The sequence below is a fragment of the Salarias fasciatus genome, chromosome 19, assembly GCF_902148845.1.
Source record: "Salarias fasciatus chromosome 19, fSalaFa1.1, whole genome shotgun sequence".
Classification (NCBI taxonomy): Eukaryota; Metazoa; Chordata; class Actinopteri; order Blenniiformes; family Blenniidae; genus Salarias; species Salarias fasciatus.
In genome coordinates, this window is record NC_043763.1 from 25708792 (window position 1) to 25723907 (window position 15116).

Genomic DNA, 15116 nt, shown 5'->3' on the forward strand with positions numbered 1-15116 from the left:
GAGTCCTGTGTGTGTGTGTGTGTGTGTGTGTGTGTGTGTGTGTGTGTGTGTGTGTGTGTGTGTGTGTGTGTGTGTGTGTGAGAAATGTAATGGAGGAGTTATTACAGCACAAGAAAAACCCTTAACGCCACAGAAATAGCCTCCTGATTAACAGCCCACACAGAAAGTTGGTGGAACGAACACACACACACACAAACACACACACACACACACACACACACACACACACACACACACACACCCAGAGGACGGCCTCCCTCTCTCTCCTCCAGCCTCATCAGCTGCTTCCTTCGCTCCTGAATAATTGGCCTCCTGCATGTTTGCTAACCTTGAGCAGTGACGGATCGTACTCCGGCCTTTTGTGCCCCCCCCCCCCCCCCCCCCCCCCCACCACCACCACCACCACCACCAGGAACATGTATAATTCATACCCCCCTCCCGCCTCCACCTGCTCACTTCATTTCTCTCATGGAGGAAACTTGTGTGATGCCGGTTCCACCGGAACACAGAGGTGAGGTTGGTTTATTCTGGAAGTCTGGAGCTGAGGCCGTCGCTCAGGAGATCTGCGTCTCACCCCGACTGGACCGTCCCCCGGTCCCCCGGGTCCCCCGGGTCCCCCGGTTCCCCCGGTCCCCCCGGTCCCCCAGTCCTCTGGTCTTCTGGTCCCCCGGTCCCCCCGGTTCCCCCTGGTCCCCCGGTGCTGCTTCCTGTCCCTGAAGTGTAGAACCGATCTGAGCTCTGGTCTCTTGGGTCCTGACGGCGTCGGCCGGTTCCTGATGATCCTTCAGTCTGGAAACTGACGGACCCGTCGGCCGTAACATTATGACCGGCGGTCAGCGGGACGGATCGACGTCTGGATCGATGCTCGCTATCGTCCATCAGCTGGAGGCTCCGCCTCCTCTAGCAGAGTGATATCAGAACATCTGGAGGAACGAGGAGAACCGTGAGACCGGCTGGCAGGATGAAGGTCGGCTGGAGGTCACGGAGCCCCGGGGGCAGAGAAGGGTTGACGGTTAGAAAACCTGAAGGAACTGCAGGTGGGTTCCTGTTGGAACAGATCCTGGCTTCAGGTTCCAGACCGGAGCCCGTTACCATAGCAACACTTCAGGTCATGTGACAGTCTGGTGCTTGACTTTGGTCTGGTTCTGTTCATCTGGAAGCTTTGAGTCGGTTCTGGTCTGGTTCTGATTCCCAGAGCGGTCCTGGACCAGATCAGCCGTTCCTCCTCAGGACTGTAGAACCTCTGCTGCTTCTGGCCTTGATGAAGCTTCAGGACTGTTTTCTGACGGAACAGAGTTCCAGGAGTCCGCTTGGCCTCCGAGCCTCATGGATCCAGTTGGGTGTGAGTTTGATTCCAGGACTCCTCCGTTCTCCAAGAGCTTCAGCTCCGCGCAGCAACTTATTGAGGACTGTTGGCGTTTTAGAACTCCCTCTGGACTCCATAGTCTGGGTTCATTTTCTGGAAGAACCGGTCAAGATTTAGTCCTTATCTGAAAGATTCCAGGTTTAGTTTCAAGAGTCTTGGTGTCGTTTCAAGACTCTGGGTCTGTTTTTAGTCTGGTGAGTCCACAGTCAGTCACCCAGTGTTTTACTGATCAATAATAATGGATTTTATTAACGCACTTTACATCTGAGGGCGGATCTCAAAGTGCACAATCAAGAGAACAATAAAATCAATGATAAAAACAGAAAACAGTAAGACGGAATAAACAGTAAAAGCAATGAGCAATAAAATCACTAAGGAAAGTTAAACTATAATACTCATCGCTTCACTGACCCGTCCTCCACCATCGAGCTTCTAGTTGCTTCAGTTTGTCAACAGATTTATCAGCAACTCGTTGCTTTGAAGCTGAAGGTTTGATTTGAGTGAATCTGATGAAAACGTCACCAAATAATTCCTGCAGAAAACGGCTGATCTCAACATGGAGCCGCTTCACTGAAACCTTCTGCTGCAGCTGATGCATTCTGGGTATTTTCCACACTCCCCTGGCGGCCTGGCTCTGAGGCTTTCAGGTCTCGACTCGTGTCCAAAACTCTGAAGACGTTTGATGAAAATAAATAAACGTTTTCTTGGCATTTGTTCCATTTGCTTGGTGGTTTGACCAAATTGGAGCCTCTTGTGGGCCGGTTGAGGCCCACGGGCCTCATGTTTGACACCCTGCAGTCGTTCTGCTGTGGTCTCCTCGGGGTCCAGCAGGTGGTCTTAATGTTGCGGCTGCTTCCTGTGTTTGGCGCCGTGTTTCATGGCCGTACAGAGCAGACGGACGCTTTTCAAACCGGCGGAAAAACGGCGAAACCCGAGGACGGAAGATGAAGATAAACATTTCTGAAACGGAGGGAATCAAACCGCAGGACGAGCGGTGGAGCGGAGGATTCTGACACTGCTGCTTATTATGTTAAACCCCGTCATTTCCCCGGCTTTTGTTGAGGGACGATTACGCCACAGAGACGATTACCGTGGCCTCGCCGCGCTGAAAGGATCCGGCGTCTCGCCGCCGCCGGATTCCATCGCCAGACGTTTAACTCGGCAGAGAAAAGGCTGCAAAGTGGCCGAGGCCGAAGAGACGAGCCTGAAAGGCTGCAATTAATCAGGAGGAGGAAGTTTAGTGAGCCTGGGGGAGGAGGAGGAGGAGGGAAGAAGGGTGGAGGAGGAGCAGGAGGAGGAGGAGGAGGAGGAGGCAGAGTGAAGAAGTGATGATGAGACGAGCGGCGAGGCTCCAGCCTCCATCGGCCTTCGCAGCTCTTGAAGCCAGTCGGCGGCGCCGTCGGTGTTTGAGGGCCTCTCAGCGTCTCCTCGCCGCCGCCACCGACCCTCAGTCCCGCACCGTGAAGGCTCTCGTTACGCCGCCATTTCCTGGAGCGCCGCGCTGGAGGTGGTGGTCGTCTCCGCGCTGCTCAGACGGAACCAGGAAGTGATGATCGGGAGCAGCTGCTGCTCTTCCCATGATCCACTGCAGCGATCACACCCGCTGTCGGAGTTGCCCGGCGCTCCGCCCGGTGCCATCAGGGTTCCGTGGCGCCACTCCGTGGGTTCAGATTGGCGTGTTTGGAACGGGAACACAGCGTCGGCAGGATGAAGGCGACGTGACGAAGCAGCCCGACGCTTGAAAGACCGGTTCTGTTCCAAAACCTTTGATGGAGAACTCCACCTGTTGTTGCAGAGTTCTCCGGTTCCAATGTCTCGCCGCACGGTGGAGCAGTGGTTTGTTCTCTCTCCTCACAGCCAGAAGACCCCCGGACCGTTCAGTCTTCAGTGACTGAGCGCCGCCGTCACGTGAGCTGACGCCCCAAACACCACGAACGTTTAGAAAGTTCACTGGAAACATCGGGTCAGAGGTCAGAGACAGGAGATCCTCCTCCAGGAGTCAAACTGGGCCGATGAAGGAGTCCTGCTCCTCCGGCGCCTCTCAGCTGATTCTGTCCTCCGTCTCACATGTTCCACGGCGTCTCCCAGCAGATGGAGAGCCGGGCGACGTTCCAGATGTGATGAAGATCCGAGAGGCAGACAGCAGCTTGTCGGCAGTAATGATGGGCGTTTTGTCAGCCGCCTCATTTCCACAACATTCGTCACACCGAGTCCAGTTTAACAGAGAAACTGCTGCAGCGAGGAACACGACACTAAGAACACCTTCCTCCAAACGGGGACCCTGCTGAACCCCAACAGACGGACCCGTCTCCTGCAGCCGTCTGTGGAGGATTCAGCTCAACTCAGTTCAGACGACTTCATTCATCCAGCAGGAGCTTCCTGTGGAGCTTCACTCCGTCAGGCAGCAGCTCAACAAAGAAATCAATACAGATGATTAGTTATCAATCTGGAGAGGAAACGTGTTTCCACATGGGACAGAGAGAGACGGCAGGGTTGGAAAGCAAGATCAGGAAGAAGATATAAGATAGAAACAGAAATAAAAAAGAAATAAACAACATCCTCTAAATGAAATCATTTAAAATGACGTCTGAGTTTGTGAATCTCTTCATTTTCGAGGCTTTAGTGTTGCTGAGGGGAGAACCTACAGTCCAGTTTGATCAAAACAGGCGAGTTTAAGGTTTTCCTTGAACAAACATCAAAAAATGTTAACTTTTAGTTCAGATGTTGAAAAATCTAAGCCAGCAGTTGATCTCAGTAAAGCTGCTTTTCTTCAGGTTGATGCTGGAACCAGTCGCTGGTTCTCCGATCCAAACATTTCTACTTCCTGTTTCCATGAACTCTGCTCTGCCTCGGGTCTGCATGAAGCTCGCCATACGCTGGGGTCACCAAACCCGGGTCACCATACGACGTTCCAGGACTTCACCACATTAGCAGTTCTCTGTACAGTTCCCTCGCTCCACTGAAACATGAGGCTTTGGTTCCCTGGTTCCTCTGCAGTGGAGGTTCTCCGGTTCTCTCGGCGAGTTTCAGACATGAATCTTCGGCTCTTTGAGAATCTGGACGGTGGAATCTGTTCCTCCGTCTCCCGTCGATCAGCTGATTCCTGCGGTTTGCCGCCGTGTCGCCGTTGTTCTGACTCTGAGCAGGAAGTCGTCACATCGGCGCCTCCTGCTGCGAGTCGTCGTCCACGTCGGCCTCACTGTGACGCCTTTGAGGTGTGTGTGTTGAGGTGTGTGTGTTGAGGTGTGTGTGTTGAGGTGTGTGTGTTGAGGTGTGTGCGTTGAGGTGTGTGTGTTGAGGTGTGTGCGTTGAGGTGTGCGTTGAGGTGTGTGCGTTGAGGTGTGTGTGTTGAGGTGTGTGCGTTGAGGTGTGTGCGTTGAGGTGTGTGCGTTGAGGTGTGCGTTGAGGTGTGTGCGTTGAGGTGTGTGTTGAGGTGTGTGTGTTGAGGTGTGTGTGTTGAGGTGTGTGTTGAGGTGTGTGTATTGAGGTGTGTGTTGAGGTGTGTGTGTTGAGGTGTGCGTTGAGGTGTGTGTGTGTTGAGGTGTGTGCGTTGAGGTGTGTGCGTTGAGGTGTGTGTGTTGGGGTGTGTGCGTTGAGGTGTGTGTTGAGGTGTGTGCGTTGAGGTGTGCGTTGAGGTGTGTGTGTTGAGGTGTGCGTTGAGGTGTGTGCGTTGAGGTGTGCGTTGAGGTGTGCGTTGAGGTGTGTGTTGAGGTGTGTGTGTTGAGGTGTGTGTGTTGAGGTGTGCGTTGAGGTGTGCGTTGAGGTGTGCGTTGAGGTGTGTGTGTTGGGGTGTGTGCGTTGAGGTGTGTGTTGAGGTGTGTGTTGAGGTGTGTGTTGAGGTGTGTGTTGAGGTGTGTGTGTTGAGGTGTGTGTGTTGAGGTGTGTGTGTTGAGGTGTGCGTTGAGGTGTGCGTTGAGGTGTGTGTGTTGGGGTGTGTGCGTTGAGGTGTGTGTTGAGGTGTGTGTGTTGAGGTGTGTGCGTTGAGGTGTGTGTGTTGGGGTGTGTGCGTTGAGGTGTGTGTTGAGGTGTGTGTGTTGAGGTGTGTGTTGAGGTGTGCGTTGAGGTGTGCGTTGAGGTGTGTGTTGAGGTGTGTGTGTTGAGGTGTGCGTTGAGGTGTGCGTTGAGGTGTGTGCGTTGAGGTGTGCGTTGAGGTGTGTGTGTTGGGGTGTGTGCGTTGAGGTGTGTGTTGAGGTGTGTGCGTTGAGGTGTGCGTTGAGGTGTGCGTTGAGGTGTGCGTTGAGGTGTGTGTGTTGAGGTGTGCGTTGGGGTGTGTGCGTTGAGGTGTGCGTTGAGGTGTGCGTTGAGGTGTGTGTGTTGAGGTGTGTGTGTTGAGGTGTGTGTTGAGGTGTGTGTGTTGAGGTGTGCGTTGAGGTGTGTGCGTTGAGGTGTGTGTGTTGAGGTGTGTGTTGAGGTGTGTGTGTTGAGGTGTGTGTTGAGGTGTGTGTGTTGAGGTGTGTGTTGAGGTGTGTGTTGAGGTGTGTGCGTTGAGGTGTGTGTTGAGGTGTGTGTGTTGAGGTGTGTGTGTTGAGGTGTGTGTTGAGGTGTGTGCGTTGAGGTGTGTGTGTTGAGGTGTGCGTTGAGGTGTGCGTTGAGGTGTGTGTGTTGAGGTGTGCGTTGAGGTGTGTGTTGAGGTGTGTGTTGAGGTGTGTGTTGAGGTGTGCCTTGAGGTGTGTGCGTTGAGGTGTGTGTTGAGGTGTGCGTTGAGGTGTGTGTTGAGGTGTGTGTTGAGGTGTGCGTTGAGGTGTGTGTTGAGGTGTGTGTTGAGGTGTGCGTTGAGGTGTGCGTTGAGGTGTGTGCGTTGAGGTGTGTGTTGAGGTGTGCGTTGAGGTGTGTGTTGGGGTGTGTGCGTTGAGGTGTGTGCGTTGAGGTGTGTGTGTTGAGGTGTGTGTTGAGGTGTGTGTTGAGGTGTGCGTTGAGGTGTGTGTGTTGAGGTGTGTGTGTTGAGGTGTGTGTGTTGAGGTGTGTGTTGAGGTGTGTGCGTTGAGGTGTGTGTTGAGGTGTGCGTTGAGGTGTGCGTTGAGGTGTGTGTGTGTTGAGGTGTGTGTGTTGAGGTGTGTGTTGAGGTGTGTGTGTTGAGGTGTGCGTTGAGGTGTGTGTGTTGAGGTGTGTGTGTTGAGGTGTGTGTGTTGAGGTGTGTGTGTTGAGGTGTGTGTTGAGGTGTGCGTTGAGGTGTGTGTGTTGAGGTGTGTGTTGAGGTGTGTGTTGAGGTGTGCGTTGAGGTGTGTGTTGGGGTGTGTGCGTTGAGGTGTGTGCGTTGAGGTGTGTGTGTTGAGGTGTGTGTTGAGGTGTGTGTTGAGGTGTGCGTTGAGGTGTGTGTGTTGAGGTGTGTGTGTTGAGGTGTGTGTGTTGAGGTGTGTGTTGAGGTGTGTGCGTTGAGGTGTGTGTTGAGGTGTGCGTTGAGGTGTGCGTTGAGGTGTGTGTGTGTTGAGGTGTGTGTGTTGAGGTGTGTGTTGAGGTGTGTGTGTTGAGGTGTGTGTGTTGAGGTGTGTGTGTTGAGGTGTGTGTGTTGAGGTGTGTGTTGAGGTGTGCGTTGAGGTGTGTGTGTTGAGGTGTGTGTTGAGGTGTGTGTTGAGGTGTGTGTGGCTGCTGAGTCAGCCAGTCTGCAGTGTGTGTGAGAGCAGAGTGTGAGTGACAGAGAGCTTCAGTCTTCATTTCAAACCATCGGGAAGAAAAACAAACATGTTTGGAGTTTAATGAGATTTAAAGATGAAGGAGTCGACATCCGGGTCCCAGAAGTTCTGTTCGAACCTCCAGGGAGGAAAGTGGAACCGGAGCTGCTGTCAGAACGGAGAACTTCCAGAGCCTTGGAGGTGGAACGTGCTCTGAGCGGAGCTCCTGAAGCGGAGACTGTCTGGGACGGAGCGATGGAACCTTCACTGCTGTTTCCTCCTCACGGCCTTCAGCCTGCAGTGTGAGAACAAGAACCTTCAGAACATCAGAGCAGCGGGAGACCGAAGCAGGAGACTGACGCCGAGACGCCGTTCAGCGCCGGAAACACGGAGACGCTGAAGGATCCTCCCAGGTTCCTCCTTCGGGCTCCCTGCTGTGAGACTCGGGACGGTCTCTGGGTCGCTGGTGAAGGACAGCCTGGAGACGGGACGGACGTCCTGCGGGTCCGGCCGGAGGACGGACCGACTGAAAACCAGCCAGGCTTTTCCTGGCAGCGTTCCAGAAGCGGAGAACGGGCCGGGGCGGCGCCGGCGTTCCGCGGCTGGGCGGATCAGCTCCCTTCAGCTCGGTGATAAATCCTGCCTTCCAGCTCTTTCTGTTCCTGCACATCTGAACATCTTTTCTTTAGATCCATCTGAAAGGAGGATTTCAGGCGTTGTGACTGACGAGCTGCTCGGTGGAGAGAACGACTCGCCGCTCCGTCTCTTCGTGTTCTGCATGTTTCAGAACGACGGCGTTCCTCCTGGTCTGATCCCACCGGCTGCTTTCATCCAGAACGTCTGTTCACTGCGGCCGCCGTGCAGGAACAGCGTTTCAGAAAGTAGCGTTTTCTTCTGTTTCCATGGAGACGGCGTTTGAACGTTTTTCGAGAAGTTCCGCTGTGGGTGACTGAGCCGCGTCGCCATGGAAACGGGGAGCGTTGCGTTGGGTGTAAACGGCCTCGTCTCTTCAGTCTGGTCTTGGTGTTCTGGGCTGGAGGTGGAGATGGGCGGAGCAGGAGGAGAGAGGCGGAGCTGAGCAGCAGCAGCAGGATGGAAACAGGACTCTGAGGCAGTCGAGGGACAAAGCGCTCTCATTAAGCCGCCGTGGATGTAAATTGAATTTCCCCGGCCTCACGCCGTCCTGTCACTGACGGGAGCGGCGCCGCTCTTTGTCTTCCTGTCAGCTGACGGCGGTTGGGTGGAGGGTGTGTGTCGCCGTGCCGATCAGTCAGAGCGGCGGCGTTCAGATGCGTGGACCGCCGGCCGTCCCCCGCCTCTCATTTGGAACAGTGGACAGTTAACTGCTATCGATTTCCCTTTATCTGCTCGTTGACTCGGACAGACGCTTCATTTAGAAAAGCGTCAGCTCGCGACCGCGGCGCTCCGAGCGTCGGCGCTTCCTCAGAAATATTGACGAGACGCACGCAGACCGTCCCGCCAATTAACGGCGAGTCCGATGCTGAAGTCGTCCTCGTCTGGTCACCAGGCTGAGAATCGTCTCCCCCGGCGTCTCCGTCCTCCGGATGAATCACAGCCTGCGTCTCTTTACCAGCGTCTGACACACACACACACACACACACACACACAGATTGTCTTCAATCGAATTCCTGATGCCTGTTCTGGGACTCGTCTTGTTCGCCGTCTTCCTCGCCGTTGGCCTTCAGAGAGCCTGGTTTGTCTTGAGGAGACTTTCTTTCGGACGTTCCCTCATGTGGAACCCTGAATCTGAGACATGGAGCCGTCTGCACAGCGACTGTGGGCCACGGCGAGATCAAACGGCGGAGGGAGAGGCGGACGGCGAGGGGACATGCTGGACGTCTTCCAGAGGACAGCTGCTTCGGCGCTCTCCGGGTCTCGTCTCTGGCTTTAATGAGCCTCTTTTAGCCGGGTCCACCGCCGGCCCCCGTCCCCCCGGATCCTTCACCGCCTGACCGCCGCTGATCTGGACTCGTCCTTATGGCGCCGCCGTCCGTCCAGATTTCATGATGTGATAATCCGCCGCCTCGTTCCTCGCAGACGCTCCGCCGCTCGGTTCTCTCCCCGGGGCTGGAGGAGCGGCACCAAGCCGAGCTGGGAGAAGGTCCGTCAGAGCTCTGCTCCTGAACAGGGAGGCTGCTCCACCCGGCTGACCTCTGACCTCTGACCCCGGGTTTTATGGAGGCTGTAGCGCGGCTCGTGGTGACGGCGGCGATGAATGAGCGGCTTGGCGGCGGCGGGCGGCGGCGGCCCTCCGGTCCCGGTTCATCGTCACTGATTCACCGCAGCAATAAAGTTGCTTCAGTCTCCTGCTGTCAGTTTCAACCTCGGCTGTTCGGCTGTGAATGATGCGGCGCTGTGGACACGAGGGACGGCACGGCGGCTCGTCAGCGCGGCTCCGCCCAGCATCTTTCCAGCCCGGCTCTTCCTCCTGGACGTCTGGACGCTCGCCAGAAGCAGGAAGCGTATGGAGAGCGGTGAAGACGGACGGCGTCGGGCGCTGGAGGAGCGGTCCGTCTCCATCAGCTGAAGCCTGAAGCTTCTTCCTGCTTCCTGTCTGGTGAGGCTGAGTCCAGCGATCAGCTCCACTCTGGTCCCTTCAGGGCCTCACTGCTTCTGGACCCAGTCTGAAGGGACTGATGAGACTTTGGCGACAGTCAAACAGTCATCATGGGGCTTTTTGATTGGCTTCTTCATGCAGGAAATGGTAATCCAGTTACTTTTCTGATGTGTTGAGATCAGAATCGGAATGCTCTTTATTGTCAAGCACATACCCGAAACTGGGGGGTTTGAAGACGCCCAGGCAGCCAATTACGGCGCTCCGTCAGATATTTAGGCTTCCGAACATCAGAGGCATTTACCGTGGGAAGCAGGGGTGCTGGGGTGCTGCAGCACCCCCTGCTGGTGACATCTTCCACTCTGCGCCGCCTGAAGACATGGCTGCAGACAACGATGACACAAAAAAGACTGACGCACCTTGCTCTCATGCATGTCCATGGAGATATGTTGGACAGTCTGGACACTGGCAGCCTGAGGAGCTCCGTCGGCGCCGACCCGGAGAGGAAGGCCCCGTCTGGAGTTGTGATGCAGGCGGGAGGACAGTTGTTCAGAGGCTGCCGCCACGCAGCGGCCTCAGCGCTCGGTGTTCAGCGCCACAGTACCTGGACAGCTGTGACAAGCAGTTTACTGTTGTCTGGATGGTCAGCACCATGGACAGTTACACGGACTCTGACTTGAATTATCGTTCCCTTCAGTGTTGTGTTCAGATTTTTGCAGGATTCATTAATGTGGCCGACGCTCCTGGTTCAGCTCTGAATTATCTGTGGATTAAAAGTCCCGTTTTTGATTGAGAACTGATCTAACGTCTCATTGTGTTGTTTTTAATGATTTTCTCTTTATTTCTAACAATGACACTGATATCAATGCGTATACTACACATACAAGCCGCAGTGTGTGTGTGTGTGTGTGTGTGTGTGTGTGTGTGTGTGTGTGTGCGTTCTCGTATTTCTATCCTTGTTGGGGCCAAATGTCCCCACAAGGATAGCAAAACGTGGAACGACGTGCCTTGTGGGGACCTTTTTCCGGTCCTAAGTAGGAGAAACAGTGTTTTCTTGACCATGTTGTTGTTACTGAAAAAAGTAAAAGTGCAAAAACATTTCTTTAGGGTTAGGCTTTGTTGTGGTGTGGGTTAGGGTTAGGGTAAGGGTCAGGGTTAGGGGCTAGACATGAATGGGAGTCAATGGACGGTCCCCACGAGGATAGAAATACGAGACTGTGCGTGTGTGTGTGTGTGTGTGTGATATATATATTTTTTTTTTACTCAATGTCGGGAGTAGGGCTGCACGATTAGCCGACACCTCATCGAAACTGAGGTTTTAACTGCTGCGGTAACCGAACCGCACAGGGCTGAGGTTTTTACAGGCATTTGAGTGACAGACCTATCCGCCAATCAAAACGTTCGAGTCTCGCATTCCGGCCCACCGGCCAATCAGAAATGACAACAGGAAGCAAGTATGTCTGCACTGCACCGCTGCAGCTAGCTAGCGTCAGGTTGCTAACAGCAAACCCTGCAGTGTGCTCTGCGGTGTCGTGAGGAGCAGAAGGTTTTCAGTGTGACTCGTTCTCGGTGTGAAAATGGCTGAGATGACACCAGAAGAGGGTCGCAGCAGCTGGTATCAGAACGAACTGGAGTTCTGTTGTTTGGACTTTGGGTTTGAAAAAAACCACGTGGAGCAAAAGCGAGCCAGATCGTGTCGCCGTGCAGCAGCCAGATCCAGAGGAAACACGTCTAATTCGTACCAACACCGCTACACACTTAACAGAAACGTGGACAAGTTGTAGGTTACTCTCTCTCTCACCCGATCGCCCCACAGCTCAGCCTTCATCCAGCACGTGATGCTCTCTCTCTCTCTCTCTCTCCATGAAAACATGAAGCTGCAGCCCAAGAATGAGAGGGAAGACGACCCAGAGCAGGATTACTAAACCGAGTGTGATCTATGAATATTACAGCAATAAGGATTTTTTTTTTTTTTTTACCCTTTATCTTTAGAGGCTGGTGAGTTTTTTTTTTTTTTTTTGCGAGTTGAAGTTGGTTTCACAGTGGTGCCTATTTGTGGTTCTGGTTCTTAATTTCCATTTATTTCACGTTGAAAACTGTTACTAAACTAAATCATGTTCTGTGAACCATGCAAGCAAGACCAGTATTGAATTACAGTTTGGACATCATTGGATTTTCATTATTTTTTATTTATTTCATTAAAACAATGCTCTCTTTTTTTCCAAACATGATGCAGACGGCACGGCGGCGTCTCGGCTGCCGGGGCCAGTCGTCGTGCTCGCCCCTGCTGGCCTGAAGCTTTGTCAAGTATTTTACAATATGTGTAATTTTATGTGTCAACTTGAGCAAGACCATGTCAAAGTAACAAGAATTATTTTTTTTACCATAATTTTAGTGTTTTTTTGCATTTGAAAATATAAAATGTGAAAATCGCAAATCGAATCGCGATTGGTCAGAAAAATCACTATTATGTTTTCAGTGAAAATCGTGCAGCCCTAGTAGAGAGTAGCGAGTTCAGTGCAGCGCTGAGCTTTTTTTCTCAGCACCCCCTGCTGAGAACACGATCCTGTGGCTGTGGAGGCAGCCGCTCGATTTCTACATTCATCCACAGGATCAGAGGGATTGACCGGTGATCAGGTTCCTAAGGGCCCGCTGGTTTACATGGAAATGATTTCAGGAGAAAACAGGAAGCTTCCTCGGTGTTCTGGGCTTCAGTTTCCATGACAACGGAGCACAGAGTCCCTGAAAACACAACTTTTTAAAGAAGTGGAACACTTGGAAAACACTTGTTGGTCCCTGGTCTAGATTCTCCAGGTCCAGGTCCAGGTTCAGGGTCTCCTGGTCTCCTGGTTACGTTGTTAATGTTTGGCGCAGTAGCGGCCGGTGGCGCGGGGCGCAGGTGGTGGGAGAGCTTGTTTTGTCCGCCCACACCGCCAGCCGTGGGCGGAGCGGCGTTAATTCACTTCCACATTGACGGGAGCGCTCGTTTCCACACCCGCACATTCAAGGCGCATTCCAAACAACACAACAGGCCGGCAACGATTATTTTTAATAAACTGGTTTCTTCAACACTGCTCGCCTGGAATGCGCGGGTAGGGAAACGAGCGCTTCCGCCAATGCGGAAGTGAATTAACGCCGCACCGCCCGCCGCTGACGGTGTAGGCGAACGAAACAAGCTCTCCCACCACCTGCGGCCCGCTCCACCGGCCGCCACTGGTTTGGAGTGTGTTGTTGTCTGCAGCATGTGTGTGTGATTTCATGACAAAAACAACCAACAGCGCCAACTATTGGCCCATCATGAGAACTACGGGGTTTTCAGAACGTTGCTTTGTAAACGTGAAACTTTATTGAAACGGAACCAAAACCTTTTCTGCGGAGCGTGGCGGTGGAACCGGACCTCAGGGTGAAGAGGAGGAGGCGTGAGGCTGCTGTCAGGCAGACGGGTCTACAGCCGAGGTGTGAGCGGTGTAGCGTCACACCGACACCCGGCTCACTCCGGAGTGACGCACCGAATGAAAACACAGGACGGAGGCAGGAAGGTGCCAAAGGCTCCATTTTTAGCTTCACCTTTACAAGAGCTCCTGCAGTTCAGTGCTTCAGATCAGCAGGACTCCTTCATTTACAGGAAGTGATTAAGAGCAGCTTCCTGCCAGCAGCAGGAGGGGCGTGGCCTCGGCAGAGACCCGTTTTCACATGCAGCGGCGAGAAATGAAGGTTTTCTGTCTGTCAGGACGAGCCGTAAACTGGCAAAAGCCATCTTGACGTGTGCAGCAGCGACTTGCTTCACGTGTCAATCTGGGATTTCACTCGGTGAATCCGTTCGGGGAAGGAGGGACTTGCTGCAGAACTCTTTGTGTTCATTGGATGGAAGGACACAGTGCACCCGCCTAACCATCTTTAGTTTCAGCCAATCACTGCAAAGAAAAAACCTCTTGCTGATCGTTTTTCAAAGACACAATACGCAATAGACGCATTCATCCAAAACAGATGTAATCGCTGTCAGGACATCCATTGTTTTCGCTAGCCATGCTAATATTATTAGCAGTCCGTCACTTCCTGCTTCCGTCAAAGCTTGATGTCCCGCCCTAAACGACGCGTGATTGGTCCGACCGAAAAAAGTCTGATCCCGAACACATAAGGCTGGAGCGGTACAAGATGGATTCTCGTGGTGTGTGAGAACAAATACTGCGAGAATTCAGCTTGCCGGCAAGGTCAGACGAGCCGGTCCTCAGACATGGCCTTACCAGCAGCCTGTGGAGACAAACGCTGTTCGGTCAATAATGGAAAAAGAGCCAATTACAATCAGCAGGTGTCAGAAATGAAGCGTCTTCTTCTCCAGCCAGTTGTAAAGTTCTTGATTTTGCCGTTCTGGAGACGCTGCACCTCAGAAAGAGACTGATTGAGAACTGATGAAATGCATCCAGCTGACAGGAGCTGCAAACTGGCCTGAAGGAGCGTTTCGTATTCAGCAGCTCACCGTCCATCATTTGTCCTCAAACAGAGATGATTCAGTCTCCGACTGCTGTCCCCAGAAGTCCACGGCCAATCAGTCTGACCCGAGAAGCACAACACAGAATGCTGAGGAAGATTAACAGGAAGACGTCCAGAATCGGAGGTGAAGACACAGAACAGGCAAAGCGGGAAAGTCCAAACTTTATTTCTGTCCACATACAGACAAAAACACCACTGCCAACCTGATGTCTGAAGTAGAACTGGAAGTATGATTATTTATTGCTTTATTTTAGTTTTACAGTTTTTCTGTCTTTAGCTTCATTTTTTTAGATGCTTCCTTGTTGAAGCTCCACCTAGTGGTGAGATTCTGAATTGTAATGTCGTGTCGTTCGGACGCGTCTCGACTGAAGCCTCGTTTATTCTCTCCGAACGCACAAAAACAAATGTGTGGTTTAAACAGCAGAAGATCACTGCCGTTAAAGTTCCAGAGGTTTGAAATGAACATGTGGTTCTCCACCAGAGGGCGCCACCTTAAGTCAGTATCCTCAGTGAGCGATCCGCCGGAGACAGCAGGGTCACCCTAATGTTGACATGACAACATGGCGTCTGGTGAGTGTTTCTCCTCTGACCGACAGCTGTTCCAGGAGGAACCATGGAGGGAGTTTGACAGGAGGTGGAGAAAACGAGGAAGGACGGAAGTTTCTCTGTGTGTGTGTGTGTGTGTGTGTGTGTGTGTGTACGTGCACGGCCCACAGTGCGTGATGGAGGCTGCTTCGTCACAGGTAGATCATGGGGCTGGAATTAGGGATGATACTTTAGATTATGGGGCTGAGATTATCATCGGTGAAGTAAGACCTGGTCCTCTCTCTTTGGTGTTTGCTCATGAGCTCCTGGGTTTGTAGTTTGCTGGAAGCAGTCGGCAGCTGAAGCCGTGGAATCTGGAGGCTCCGCCCCGTCGGAGGAAACTTCTGATTTATCTTGACAGACGGCAGAAAGCAGCAGCAGCAGCTTGACGGTGGGCGTTTCAGGCGCTAATGGGGAAGCTTTTCCTGGACCGGGTGTCAGTCGCTCATCAGGAAATGTTTTCCAATGAGCCGGTAGAAAGACGGACCGG